We start from the raw sequence: 12,876 nt of genomic DNA on the forward strand, positions 1-12,876 counted from the left end.
TCAACAACACATAAATAAATTTAAAAAAAACTTTTTACTTCAATACTACACCTTACAAATTTGCACAATGTATATTTTTAATTACATTTTAAAACGTTATTTCAATAAATAATAATATAATATAATATTTCTCAATACGCGCACAATCCTAAACGCGATCGCAGTGCTGCCTACTGGATCCAATTGTGAACCTTATCATCTCAAGATCAACAACACATAAATAAATAAATAAAGTAAAAAAAAAAAACATTTTCTATCGGATCAAATTGTGAATCTAAACCATTCTCGAATCAACTTAACACACACACAAAATTTCATAAAAATCAGTCCAGCCGTTTAGGAGGAGTTCACTTTCATACACACGCACACAAGAAATATATATATTCACAGTCCTATATATTCCTAATAGTCATATATTCCTACATATAAAACAAGGATTTAATCGATTTGGATTTTATCTTAATATATATACATATGTAGGAATTTAAATGGTAAAAGATTACGCTTTATTAATTTTTCTGGTAATACTTTGAATCGAATTTGAATACTTTCCTTTAACTGTACTTACTTTTAATACTTACTTTTGATATATTCATGGGAGGTTATACAGTTTCCTGAGTGTTCTTGTTCGAAAGTTCTCAAGTATCTCGATGCTGGAATTATATACGGGTGATTCCAAATTACACGGTAATTTCTCGTCAGATGATTCTATAACAAAAAGTAAGAAAAAAAAAAGTTCAATATAAGTCATTATAAGTTCAATATCAATATAAGTCAGAAAACGATTCGTTAGCGTGTTTTGGCTGTCTCTTTTCTGTTTAGCCTCCAGAAGATATTACTTCAGAGGGTGAATGAGGTTGGATGTGTATGAATGTAAATGAAATGTAGTCTTGTACAACATCAGATCGACTACTGAGAAATGTGGTTAATTGTAAATACCAAAGAACATCGGTATCCATATGTAGCATTCAAATCCCTATAAAAGATGCCTTTACTAGGATTTGAACTTTAGAACTCTAGATTTTGAAATCAGGTGATTTTCGATGACGAGTTTACCACTAGATGAACCCGGTGTGTGAGTTCGTCTTGCGAAACATTCAGCTATCTGTGTGAAATTAAATCGTACTAAAATTCTTGACTTAAAAATCGAGAGGTAACTTTGGTGGTTCTTTATGAATTTTGATCTAAGTAATTGAAATTAAGTGGTCCCAGACCTCTATCTCACTTAGGTTTTAATTAAGCGGGGTAAAACCCGAAAAGGTTTTATCGGAAAATTCACTTCTTTTAGGTTTGAAATAGAATAACATTGTTAATTTACCAATAAACAAACATTTTCTAATTATCTTTGTAGAGAATTTAATTCTAAGAAAATTGGTAAATAACGTTTTTTAAAATTAAATACAAATTTCAGAATTTTGACTTTAAGAAAAAAACAAAACAAACTGGATCGAAAAAGTGATACGATTTTAAAAAGAACAATTTACAATTAGATGCTAAAAATAGTACGAATAAATTTGAAAGAAATACTTCTAAAACCTATTAAACATTTTTATTTTTTCATAGGTTGGCAATAACAGCTGATCAATAATTTAGTGTCTAGAATTTGAATATTCATTTTAGCGTGTTTCTGCTGTTACTTTTTTTTTATCAAATTGGTCAGTCATTCACAGTGGGTGATAGTAATACTCTACTGATGAATCTTGTTTTACAAAAAATGACATTGTAAATTATCGAAACATTCACACTTGTCAGAAGAAAATTCCAATAAGACTGCTACGCACGTTTTTCCGTTTCTAAGGCACATTTTTGTTTAGTATGAGGTGAGGATTTCATAGTGATAATTTTATAGACTCTTTTTTCTTACCGCAAAGACTCAATGGAGAGCGGTCTTGCATTTTTTAAAACAAACTTGTGGAACTCTTGGAAGATGTTTTACTTGCAGAGTGTAGATATGGTTTTGTAATGATGGCGCATCTGTTCACTATTGTCGTGATGTGATAAATCATTTGAATAACACATGTAATAAGCAATGGATTGGTCGAAATGAACGAAATGAACTTTGATTTTCCAATCCATGCCAGCGGACTTTGGGGTTGGATGAAGTCGTTAATCTATTCCACTCGTATTGGCACAGAAGTAGAATTGAGACATGGTATAACAAGAAGCTACTATTAGGAATAATAATAATGATGCTATTAGATGTGCCCGTATAGCAAACATTGAACAGAATAGCGGCCACATTGAGAAACTACTCTTACATTCAAGAAATGTTTGCATCTTTATCATCAAGTAACCATTTGATAATTAATGTCATTTTAATTTTTTAAATCATTTATTCATTTTTATCTATTACTGATAAGTTTTCTATTTGTTTTCATTACTATTTGTTGTTTTCGTTTTCATTTGTTAAGATCTGTTTATCTATAAGAGTAAATTAGAGGTACATTTCGTTAATTAATTAATCATCATCAGTAAATAAAAGTCTCACGTTATACTTATACAAACGCAAAGTTAAAAATCTGATGTGGGTGCCACATGACTATAATATTATTCTATTTCATCAAACACTGATGAAAATTTTCCTGTTTGTATAATTATAAATATCTATTTGTTTATTGGTAAATTAACAAAGTTATTTTATTCCAAACCTAAAAAAGTGTATTTTCCAACAAAAACTTTTCGTGTATAGCACAGTTTTTATTAAAACCTAAGTAAGATAGAGCCTGTGAACACTTTTATTCAATTTCTGAGATCAAAATCCATAAAGAAGCACAAAATTTACCCTTCGATTTGTACCATAAGAAGTTTAGTACGATTTAAGGGAGTAAGTACGATTTACGGAGAAATTAGACAATTAGCCCTACTTTCTGCAGGGCTAAATGTCTCGCAAGCCAAAACTCGCTAAAGAACCGTTTTCTGACTTATATTTACATGAACAATTTTTCTTATTTTTGGTTATAGAATCATCTTTCGAGAAATTTCCTTGTAATTTGGAGTCACTCTGAATACGTAACCCATAGTTGAATGTCTCATGTCTAACAATCGTAAGTAAAGATGCTTTTTTTTGTGTTTCTTAAATTTTGGGTTTTTAAAAACTTTATTTGTTTTACATTGCGTTTTACTTCTATTTACGAAGTAATGGATGTATTGTGATCGCAAAAAATTTCGATTTTCAGGATTTAACGTAAATATCCATTTTGACCATTCCTGAATCCATTTTGATTAGTTTCGGCGTGATGTCTGTACGTACGTATCTGCGTATGTATCTCGCATAACTCAAAAACGATTACCAGTAGGATGTTGAAATTGTGGATTTGGGTCTGTTGTAACATATAACTGTGCAACTCCATTTTTTATTGCAATCGACTAGACCAAAAGTGTCCAAAAAAGTTCTTTCTTTTGGAATAAGCCCTTTCAGTTTTTTTAACTGTAGTAATAAGCCCTCATAATCCAGTACCACTTGAGATGTATAAAAAGTAGTACTTATTTTCATTGTTTCCAGAGCTATACCCAATTAAAATTTTAATTAGTGAAATATTTTGATCTTACAAGAGGAAAGCACATCGGTTTGAATCCGACTTTATCTCCTGTTATTTTTTAATTTAAAAAAAAATTTATATATATATATATATATATATATATATATATTGATTTATTAATAATTATTAACCTCTGATTGTAAAAAAAAATTACGATACATAATAATTTAATAATAACAATAAAAAAAATGGCAGAAGGTATTAATGAAATAAAACTTTATGTACTTTTCATTTAAAAAAAAAAATATGTATATGTAATTTAATAGGCTTACAAGGAAGTCATGTGGTGTCCACATCAGATTTTTCACTTTGCGTTTGTATAAGTACGTATAACGTGAGATTTTTATTTACTGATGATGATTATTTAATTAACGAACAGATCTTTAGCGTTTCTCTTCATAATATTTTTTTATTATTAAATTAAAAGATAAATAAATATAAGTGGATTAAAAAACCAATGAAAAAGGTTTGAATACAAATAACGTGAGATATTCCTTAATTAAAAATAAATTAATGCTTTACTTTATTTATTTATTTTTTCTGTCTCGTTCTTGGTAAAATATTTTTTAATATTTGATAATTCGATTCAAAAATTCGATACAAAAACGAATGATTAGTTTGATTTTATTCAGTAAAAAGAAGATACAATGCATCAAATCCAATTATAAATTTATATATATTAATTTCAATATCAAAATTTTAAATATTTAGTAATTAAACATTAACATAAAGAGGTTGGTAGATCATACAATTTATTTTTTTGTTAGATATTTCAAACTGAATGAATTATAAAACAAAAAGCAAATATATTATGCTGAATACAGTAAGTATTGCGTTTCCATTTGAATGAAATTGTATGTAGATAGCGCTACCGTTGTAATAAGAGAAATAATGCTGAAATTGTATTGGATTAAACTCAGTGAAACGTAGATCAAAGTAATGAATGGTGATAGTGATGTAAGCGATGAAAGGGTTTAGAAAAAGAAGTGCTTTAGATTAAAGTAAAGGTGGTATATACGTTATTAAAAATATTATTATTATTATATATTACGCCATTACGAGTCCCCAATTTTTTATATTCCTTTTAATAATATTCCTGTCCTTATTGATTTTTAACTACAATAATAATGCATAAACATTAGGAGAGTTTTTAGTTAATTTACATAAATTTAATTTGTGAGTATAATTTAAAAAAAAAAGAATAACAGTAAAAAGCATGTATTTCGTACCCTAAAAAAAAGTACTTTGAAATATTAAATCCTATTATTGTTTCTTGTATAATCTAGAATATGCATTTAAAATGCAAAGTAACAATATAATATTCAAAATTACAAAAAAAAAAAAAAAAAAAAAAAAAAAACACTGACGTCAAAGAAAATTCAGGATATTATTTTTGAGATAATCTCTTTTCTTATGTTTACTAATATTTTTCTGTTAAACTGATTATAAATTATAAAAATTAGAAAAAAATGTATGTAATGAGCCAGATGGTTAAAACAGATCAAATATCTCAAAAATGCAGGAATAAAACATATACACATAGACAACAGAAAAATATTCAAAAGAACGCTACAGATTATGAATGGATCCAGAAAAAAACAAAGAGTGCATAAAGATAAAGAAGTGAGAAATAACAACACAACTTGAAAATGAAGGAGAGCTGGAAGAACAGCAGATCAAAAACGAAATATTAACTTGGTTCTATAGTGTCCCAGCGTCCATCCAAAAAAAAATTATCTTGTATTTAAAAATTTTTTATTAATGTTTTCATGATGTTTCGTACTGATTTTCTGTTTAATTTTAGTACTTATTTTTTCGTATATAGCATTGTTTGAGAATTCTAAAATATATATATATTTAATTAAAATCGTCATTAAACTGAGTTTTAATTAATCCTTCTTTTTATAAATTTCAATCAAGTTTAGTTATGTACTCAGAAGAAAACAGCTTCTTTCCTCTGAAATGTTATTTACAACAAAGTAAAATACGTCATGTAACCAGAGGAAATCTTGCGATTAAGATCAAACTGCATGTAGAAGTATCTTACTTAACGATCTAAATTTTGATCTATCTACTAGATTACTAATGATTTTTACATCAGTTTTCATTTCCCCCAAAAATACATTGATATGAATGAAACTGATGCAGATATGTTTGTTTCTAATTATGTATCATTCCTTAAAATATCTTTCATATTATTTACTAATAAGATTGGATTTGTCAGATGAAATACTATTAATTAAGTATTAATCATCACTGAGGCTTTAGACGTATAGAAAATGGTTCTTTTCTAATCTTTATTATAAAAGACCACATAAATTTTATCAGATCTATAAAATTTATTGAAATATTACTTTTCAGACTGATATATGAAATAATTTTTTTATGGAAGGTAAAAATAAATCTCTCAGCTAACTAGTTTCTTGTTTAATATCCAGGTCATATTAAAATAGTAAATTTTTTTCTCAGTCTCGACTGAGAAAAAAATTATATCCTCCTCAGGAGGAGGATAATTTATTGTATCCAATAAGAAGAGATAAAATAATTTTTTGCTTTATAATGTCAATCCCACTTTTTTTTATGACTTGAAAAGCATCTAAGGTAAAAGAAACAAAAAAAAATAGACTTTTAGATAAATAATAATTTTCATTACAACAGACTATGGTAAATTTAGCGAATGTGTAGAGGTAGATGATTACATTGGTTGGGGTTAGCATACTGATGTAAAGAAGTATATTCAGATCAATGAAGAAAACCAACCAAACTATCTTACTCTATTTAGTTTTTCCAACTAACCAGGAATTGTAGGCCTGTTTTTTTTTTTTTTGAAAATGGTAATGAAATTTTCAGATATGACTGGCGTTTTATATCGGATCACTTACAATCATTTCGAATAGTATAATTCAAGAAATTTCATTATTAAATATCAAACAAATTATTTATTTTCTAAAAATAATAATTTACCATAGCTGTAAAAAAAACATTGACATATCATAAATTGATATGCAAAGCGATGTCAATATTTCATTTACTGAGCATGTATAAATACATATTTATATGAAAGTAACAGCTGCATATGACGTTTCATTCGAGCTAATAAGCAAGTGTGAGATAGCCTTTTTAACATTCTATTTTCACAACATATTATTATCGTTGTTGAAATTTTAATTAACGTTTCAACCTATAATTATTAACATGTAAAAAACGAAATAATCATAAACATATATATATATATATATATATATATATATATATATGTTTATTTTCTAAAAATAATAATTTACCATAGAGGTAAAAAAACATTGACATATCATAAATTGATACGTATATATATATATATATATATAACGCAATAAACTACTCAGTTAATTTACATGTAGTTTTAGATTGATATCGTTCCAGGAATCTCTTAACAGTAACAGAAAAAAAACATTTGGATTTTCTAGATTTTAAAAAATATTTTAAAAGCACTAAGTAGCTAAATGGTAAGGAGAGTGTGAAAGTGAACAAAAAAAGATATAGAGAGCGAACTTTCGTACAAAAATATCTGAAGTTTTTAGTAACTTATATATAGAAAATTTTTATACGTTTTTACTTTTAACGTTTTTTTTAACAATCTGTGCGCACATTAATTCTCACGGACTCGTAAAACGGTAAAAAAAATGTGAAAACCGCCGGGAATATTATTTAAGGACATTTTTTTCTCGCCAACTTAGTTTGTATAAATCTTTTTTTATATATCTCACCATTTTTCTAACTGTTCTTTTTTCTTTTATTTTGTAAGAGAATTAATTGAAATATCGCACGGCTGATGACAACACCAACAATAACTGAAGCTCCGAAAATGATGTGAACAAAATGTTATATTTGGCTTTCTGAGTTACAATGTTTAATTCACTTCAAAGAATTGGACATTTTATTTTATCACTTATTTTTATATTTTAAATTAATGTAAAACAGAACAATATCTAATTAATATTAGTGATTGAGATTGAGTTTTATCTTTTTTTCTCTTGTTCCTACCTAGTAAATTAATTGATAAATCTATATAAAAAATAAAATAACATAAATAATTCATTTAATAAATATAAATTGATAAATATATTATTTATTATTATATATTTATACGTACATATATAATATACTACTATCTAATTCATTTAATTTTTTTTCAGTATTTAATTGTACTTCACAATTAATACTTACAAGAATAAACTTAAAGGAGGTTTTACAATAAATGGGCAAATAAAAGGTTTACGACAATTTTGGTGACTTTATGGACAAGTATATGGGCTCTTTATGAAGCACTAAATTTCTATAATAAACAAAGATTTAAAAAACATAAATAAAGAGAGAATAACCTCGCATAACTGCCACGTTTATCATCCAAATGGGTAAAATATGTTTCTTTTTTTTAGGAACTGCTTTTTTCCCCATAAATATCATGTAAATTTTCTTTCTATTAACTGAAAATTTATAGTATAAAAGTAGAAATCTACTTCTCAAATTTATAACAATTACTCTTTATTATTGCAAAAAGCAATAATTATAGCTAAAACACTAATAAAAATTGTGGTTCTAACACTAGAATAAAATAATATTTATTATTTTATCCTTGTTTTTAATTTATATTGAATTATGTTTCTGGCAAATGTAGTCTGAATTTTTTTAAAATAAGAACTACTTATGTTTTTACAAAGTGTTATTATTTTCGAGAGATTAATATATTTACTTTTCTTATATTTAGATAATCTACAGACAAAAGATAAGAACTACACTGAAAAAACGAATACATAAGATTTAAAAAAAAAAGATTTTATAATACCTAAGATTTTTTTTTCAGACAAAAGGGATCCAAGATGTCGAAAGAAAGGAGGAACCCTATATCAGAAAGAATGAAAAAAAAATTGGAAGAGAAAAACAACAACTACACGAAAATAACTTGGTTGCCCAGGCAGGTAAATTTGAAAAAAAGAAAAGAAAAAACTGGCACAGCATTGCATGACCCGATTTAAAAATTAAGAGTTATAATTTCTTTTACTGATGGGGAATAAATTTTAAGAAAAATATTTGTAAAAATATTCAAATATAGGTTAAACTTAAAAAAATCTGCTTATGTAAAGTTTTCTCTAGATCTACCACTCTCTTCAATAAAGGTTAAAATAAGAAAAAGGAAAATTTTCAAAAAACATTTCTGCAGTTTAGGTCTTGGGTCTATAATTTTTAAAAACTGACATTTCATGATATGAAGTGCAAGCTTGATAAAAATCTTTGAAAAATATTTAAACCTAAGACAGATTGAGCAAAACAACCAAATATACATTTCAATTTTAAGAAGTGGGTATGATTAATTTTTTGCAAAACCTTTTTTTGGTGTTACTTATATATGCATTGTCGGTAAAAAATTTGCTTTAATTAAGTCTTCTCTAAAATACCATTGAAGAAAATCGGAATTTGTTTGATATTTAAAAAAACAATTTATATGCAATGCCTAATAAATAGAAATATTTGAGCCAAATTTGAAGAAAATCAGTTTGATCAATCCTGAGATGTAAGGCCAAAATCAGTGCGAGTGATACGTACATACGTAAGCATATACATTTTACATACGTATAGTTTGTTGGCTTAGATCATTGATTTTCAAACTTTTTCGCCCACCGCCCACATTGAGAATCAAACATTTTCTAGCGTCCCCAAAATTTTTAAACTTACCATCTATTAAAAATAATAAATTGCTTTTAAACGTGGCATATCCTATTTCTGAGTTGAAACTTTCATTTTAAATGAGAGCATTTAAAACGCATATTTAATCATATTTGGGAGTATTTTTATTAAAATTGCTTTCAAAAAAATTAAAATTATATCTATATAATTACATAACAACAATAGCGATAGCATATTCAATACAATAATTAAAACAAAGCTTTCAGTTGAAAAATTACATTTAGATTAATGTGAAGGATGAATCTGATGCTCTTTAACGAGTTTGTTAATATCAGGCTCGAATTTACTTAAAAACAGCCGTAAGTCACCGCGTTCGGTAACATGCAGCCGATTTCTCTTTATGGCTATCAAAGTTAATATGGAAATTAAAGGGTTTTGATCTAACTTTAATGACAAATTATGAGCTCTTTAATGTAGGGTTGCAGTTTTTAGATTTTATTCATTTCGTGCTGAGTTATTGAAATCTTTAATGACTGAGACTGTAGCTTGATGTTAGGTTAAGCTGAGAGCGGGTGATAAATATTGCAGTCTCAATCTATAAAGATTTCAATACCTCGGCACAAAATCAACGAAAGGCAAAAACTGCAACGCTACATTAAGACCTGATAATTTGTTATAAAAGCTAGATCAGTTAGATGAAAACCCTTTAATTTCCATATTTATTCGTATCAGTACGTTACTTAAATCGGGAGATATGCGGCATTAAAGACAAAAGTAGTCTTTTCTTTTTAAAGTGGAATATTTTGGTTAAGAAAAATCATACAGCGACATACAAAAAAATAAATTAAAGTTAGTCTTAAGCTTTTAAATGATTTTAATGCAGTTTACTGAAAAATTTCGTTTCCCCCATGCGCTCCATGAAACACGAAGAAAAACCTTTAATTTTTTTAAAACGTTTATTCTCACTGATTTTTTTTTAATTTGATGATTTTTTAAATCTGAAGTATACTATAAAAAAGCAGAGTATTCAAGCTTTAATTACTTTTTTTATTCGTCTCTCTATGATTGCAAAGTTAAAGTCGTTTGAATACAATAATTTTTATCATAAAATATAGGTGTCCCTTTAATTTTTTGTCAACTGTTGTAGGTATTTAATTTTAGTTTATATTATCAGGAAAACATAATTTTTGTATTTTTTTTTATCAGCCGTTATCGTCGTAGACCGCCTTAACGACCTCAATTTTTTGTGGGTCTTCTACCCCCTCCCTGAAGGCCTCCAGTGCTCACAAGGGGGCGTTATCGCTCACTTTGAGAACAAATAGTTTATTAGTTGAATTAGCTGGGAACCTTAAAACCTAGAGGATTTGAAAAAAAACCGATATCCCATTTTTAACATGATTCCTTATTAATTACTTTCCTCTGTAATAAAATTATTCTAGCTATATTCGCCTCCAAACTTTAAAAGATTTGTACTTTAAACATCCTTTGGTTATTTTAAACATCCCTTTCGTTACCGAAATCAATGATAAAATCGCTGAGTTTAACCACCGAACACGCAAGTGAGTTTCTGCTGGGTCCCTAGCCTCGTGGGAATTCCAGATAATGAACGTGCAGATTCCGCTGCTAAAGACGTATATAGCCAACCTTCCTTCATCCCTCGTATTATAACATTTGACTTTATTAATTGTCTAAAAAATATCTGTGCAAATTAGCAAGGTGACTGGACTGCTACAGTTGATAAACTGTATCTGTAACTGACGTATCGCAAAGACACTGTACAGCCATGAGACTCCTCATACAGAAAGGTTCTGCGAAAGGAAGCGGTCTTCTGCCAACTGTGGTTAGGACATACAAGAGCTAGTCACGAGTTTTTGATTTCAGGGGCAAACGCTCCATTGTGCATATGATATGACAACCGCTTGAATGTGCACCACATCCTTTTGGATTGCATATGTTACGCGACCTTGCCACTTAAATACAAATTGCCCAGAAACATTCCACGAATCCTGGGCAACGATAAGGAAATTTTAGAACGGGTGTTATTTCTTAGGGCCGTCCGTATATAATCAAATATTTAATTTGTAGTATGTATCAGCTCTTCATGCTAATTGCCGTGTAGCAGTTGGACATTTTATTATTCTAATTAAGACGTAAAATGTGATAGTTATTTGTTTATTGCAATAAATATTTCGTGTAAGCGTTTTTCGCCCCAAAAAGAAATAAAAATAAAAAATAATCTCCGGTTCGATTGGAATGGTAGTTTAGACTAGATTTAATCTAATCTTTCACCTTTAAACTTGACTGCCATGGTTATATTATATCATATTTTTAATTAAACTTTATTATTATTATTATTTTAATTATATATATACATATATATATATATACACATATACACTAGCAAGGGTGTGTGTATACTTCGCTAGCTCGACCGTCTAGCTAGTCTGAACCCGGAAGCGTTTGTTATCCTCTTGGTTGTGAGAAACTTTGGTATTTATATTGCTTGTTCAATCTCAGACGCTGATCTCTTTCCTCTTCGGTTTCTTATTCTCGTGAAACTTGGCTACGCTTAGCGGTGGCAACTGATGATCGTCCTATTTTCAATCTCTTCTTTGAGGACATTTTGATAAAAACCTGCACGGAAGGAAGAAGAAGAAAAACGAACAATGAAAGGAAAGTATATAGAAAGAAGTCCAGACTTTACAAATAATTGAAAAAAATATATACAAAAGACAGAATACTATCAATATCTATAATAATGTAAATATTAAATCTTTTACAGATATTCATAAAAGAAAAAAGAACTAGTCGCTTAACGTCATTATTTTTCTGTTGCCATGGTGACAAAATTATAATGAGTAAAAGGTTTAATTTTTGTTTCTTTAATGATTACCTTTAATTTACAACTTCATCCTCAAGGTGGCTAGGGCCTCAATCTATAGCTTAAAACCTATCCTACTACTAGATTGATTTGTCTGGAATTTCTCCCACCACCACCTCATTCGGTCACACTAAAGCATAAGACCGAATGTCTGTGCCACAAATGGCTACTGTTCTTCAAAACGGTTTAGCGACCAGTATCTTAAATTAGCTCCTAGAGCACCTAACTGCGTGAGCGGAATAAGCATGGTGCCCTACACCACTCCTTGCGTGTCCCACCGCTCACTTAAATATTACTAAAATAAGTAGGTGCTTCCTATGATGAAAAATCATCGTACATAGATCACGTAACAAAGCTTCAAGGAATGAGAGGTATTTTGTCTATTTATTCATTTTTTATATAAGATAAATGACATTAGAAATTGGTAAAGTTTTTACAGTTTTTTCGCTAAGTTATATTCCAGAAATTGTAAAGTTTATTGTAAGAATTTCTGAATTTTTTACCTTTGTTAACTTGTTTTTTAAACATTTTCTCAAATATCAACTAAATTCAATTGTAATAGGACTAGAGTAACAGAGTTACCTTGATATTTCATGAATAACAAACAATATAGAGTTGTTCTGTTTGGCTTAACTAAAGAAAAACAGAAACATCACAAACTTACTTTAGAATTATTAGCTTCTTTGCAATTGAGTTTATGACGTTCGTAAAAGTTAATCAAGTTTTATAATACAGTAACAACTAGCCAGTATATAAATTTTTAAATGTTTTTTTACCAATTTTCCAAAAATA

General features: G+C 28.1%; 1 long non-coding RNA gene across 1 annotated transcript in view; it reads right to left on the reverse strand.

Annotated features, from left to right (window-relative positions):
• Positions 1-596: 596 nt before the first annotated feature.
• The window catches only part of LOC142326554 (uncharacterized), a 138,334-nt gene continuing 126,054 nt past the window's right edge, over positions 597-12,876 (reverse strand). Inside the window, exon 3 of the long non-coding RNA XR_012756803.1 lies at positions 597-708. This is a non-coding gene — a long non-coding RNA (uncharacterized LOC142326554). The remainder of the gene's footprint in view (positions 709-12,876) is intronic.

Source organism: Lycorma delicatula, chromosome 6, assembly GCF_047948215.1.
Source record: "Lycorma delicatula isolate Av1 chromosome 6, ASM4794821v1, whole genome shotgun sequence".
In the NCBI taxonomy this organism is placed as follows: domain Eukaryota; kingdom Metazoa; phylum Arthropoda; class Insecta; order Hemiptera; family Fulgoridae; genus Lycorma; species Lycorma delicatula.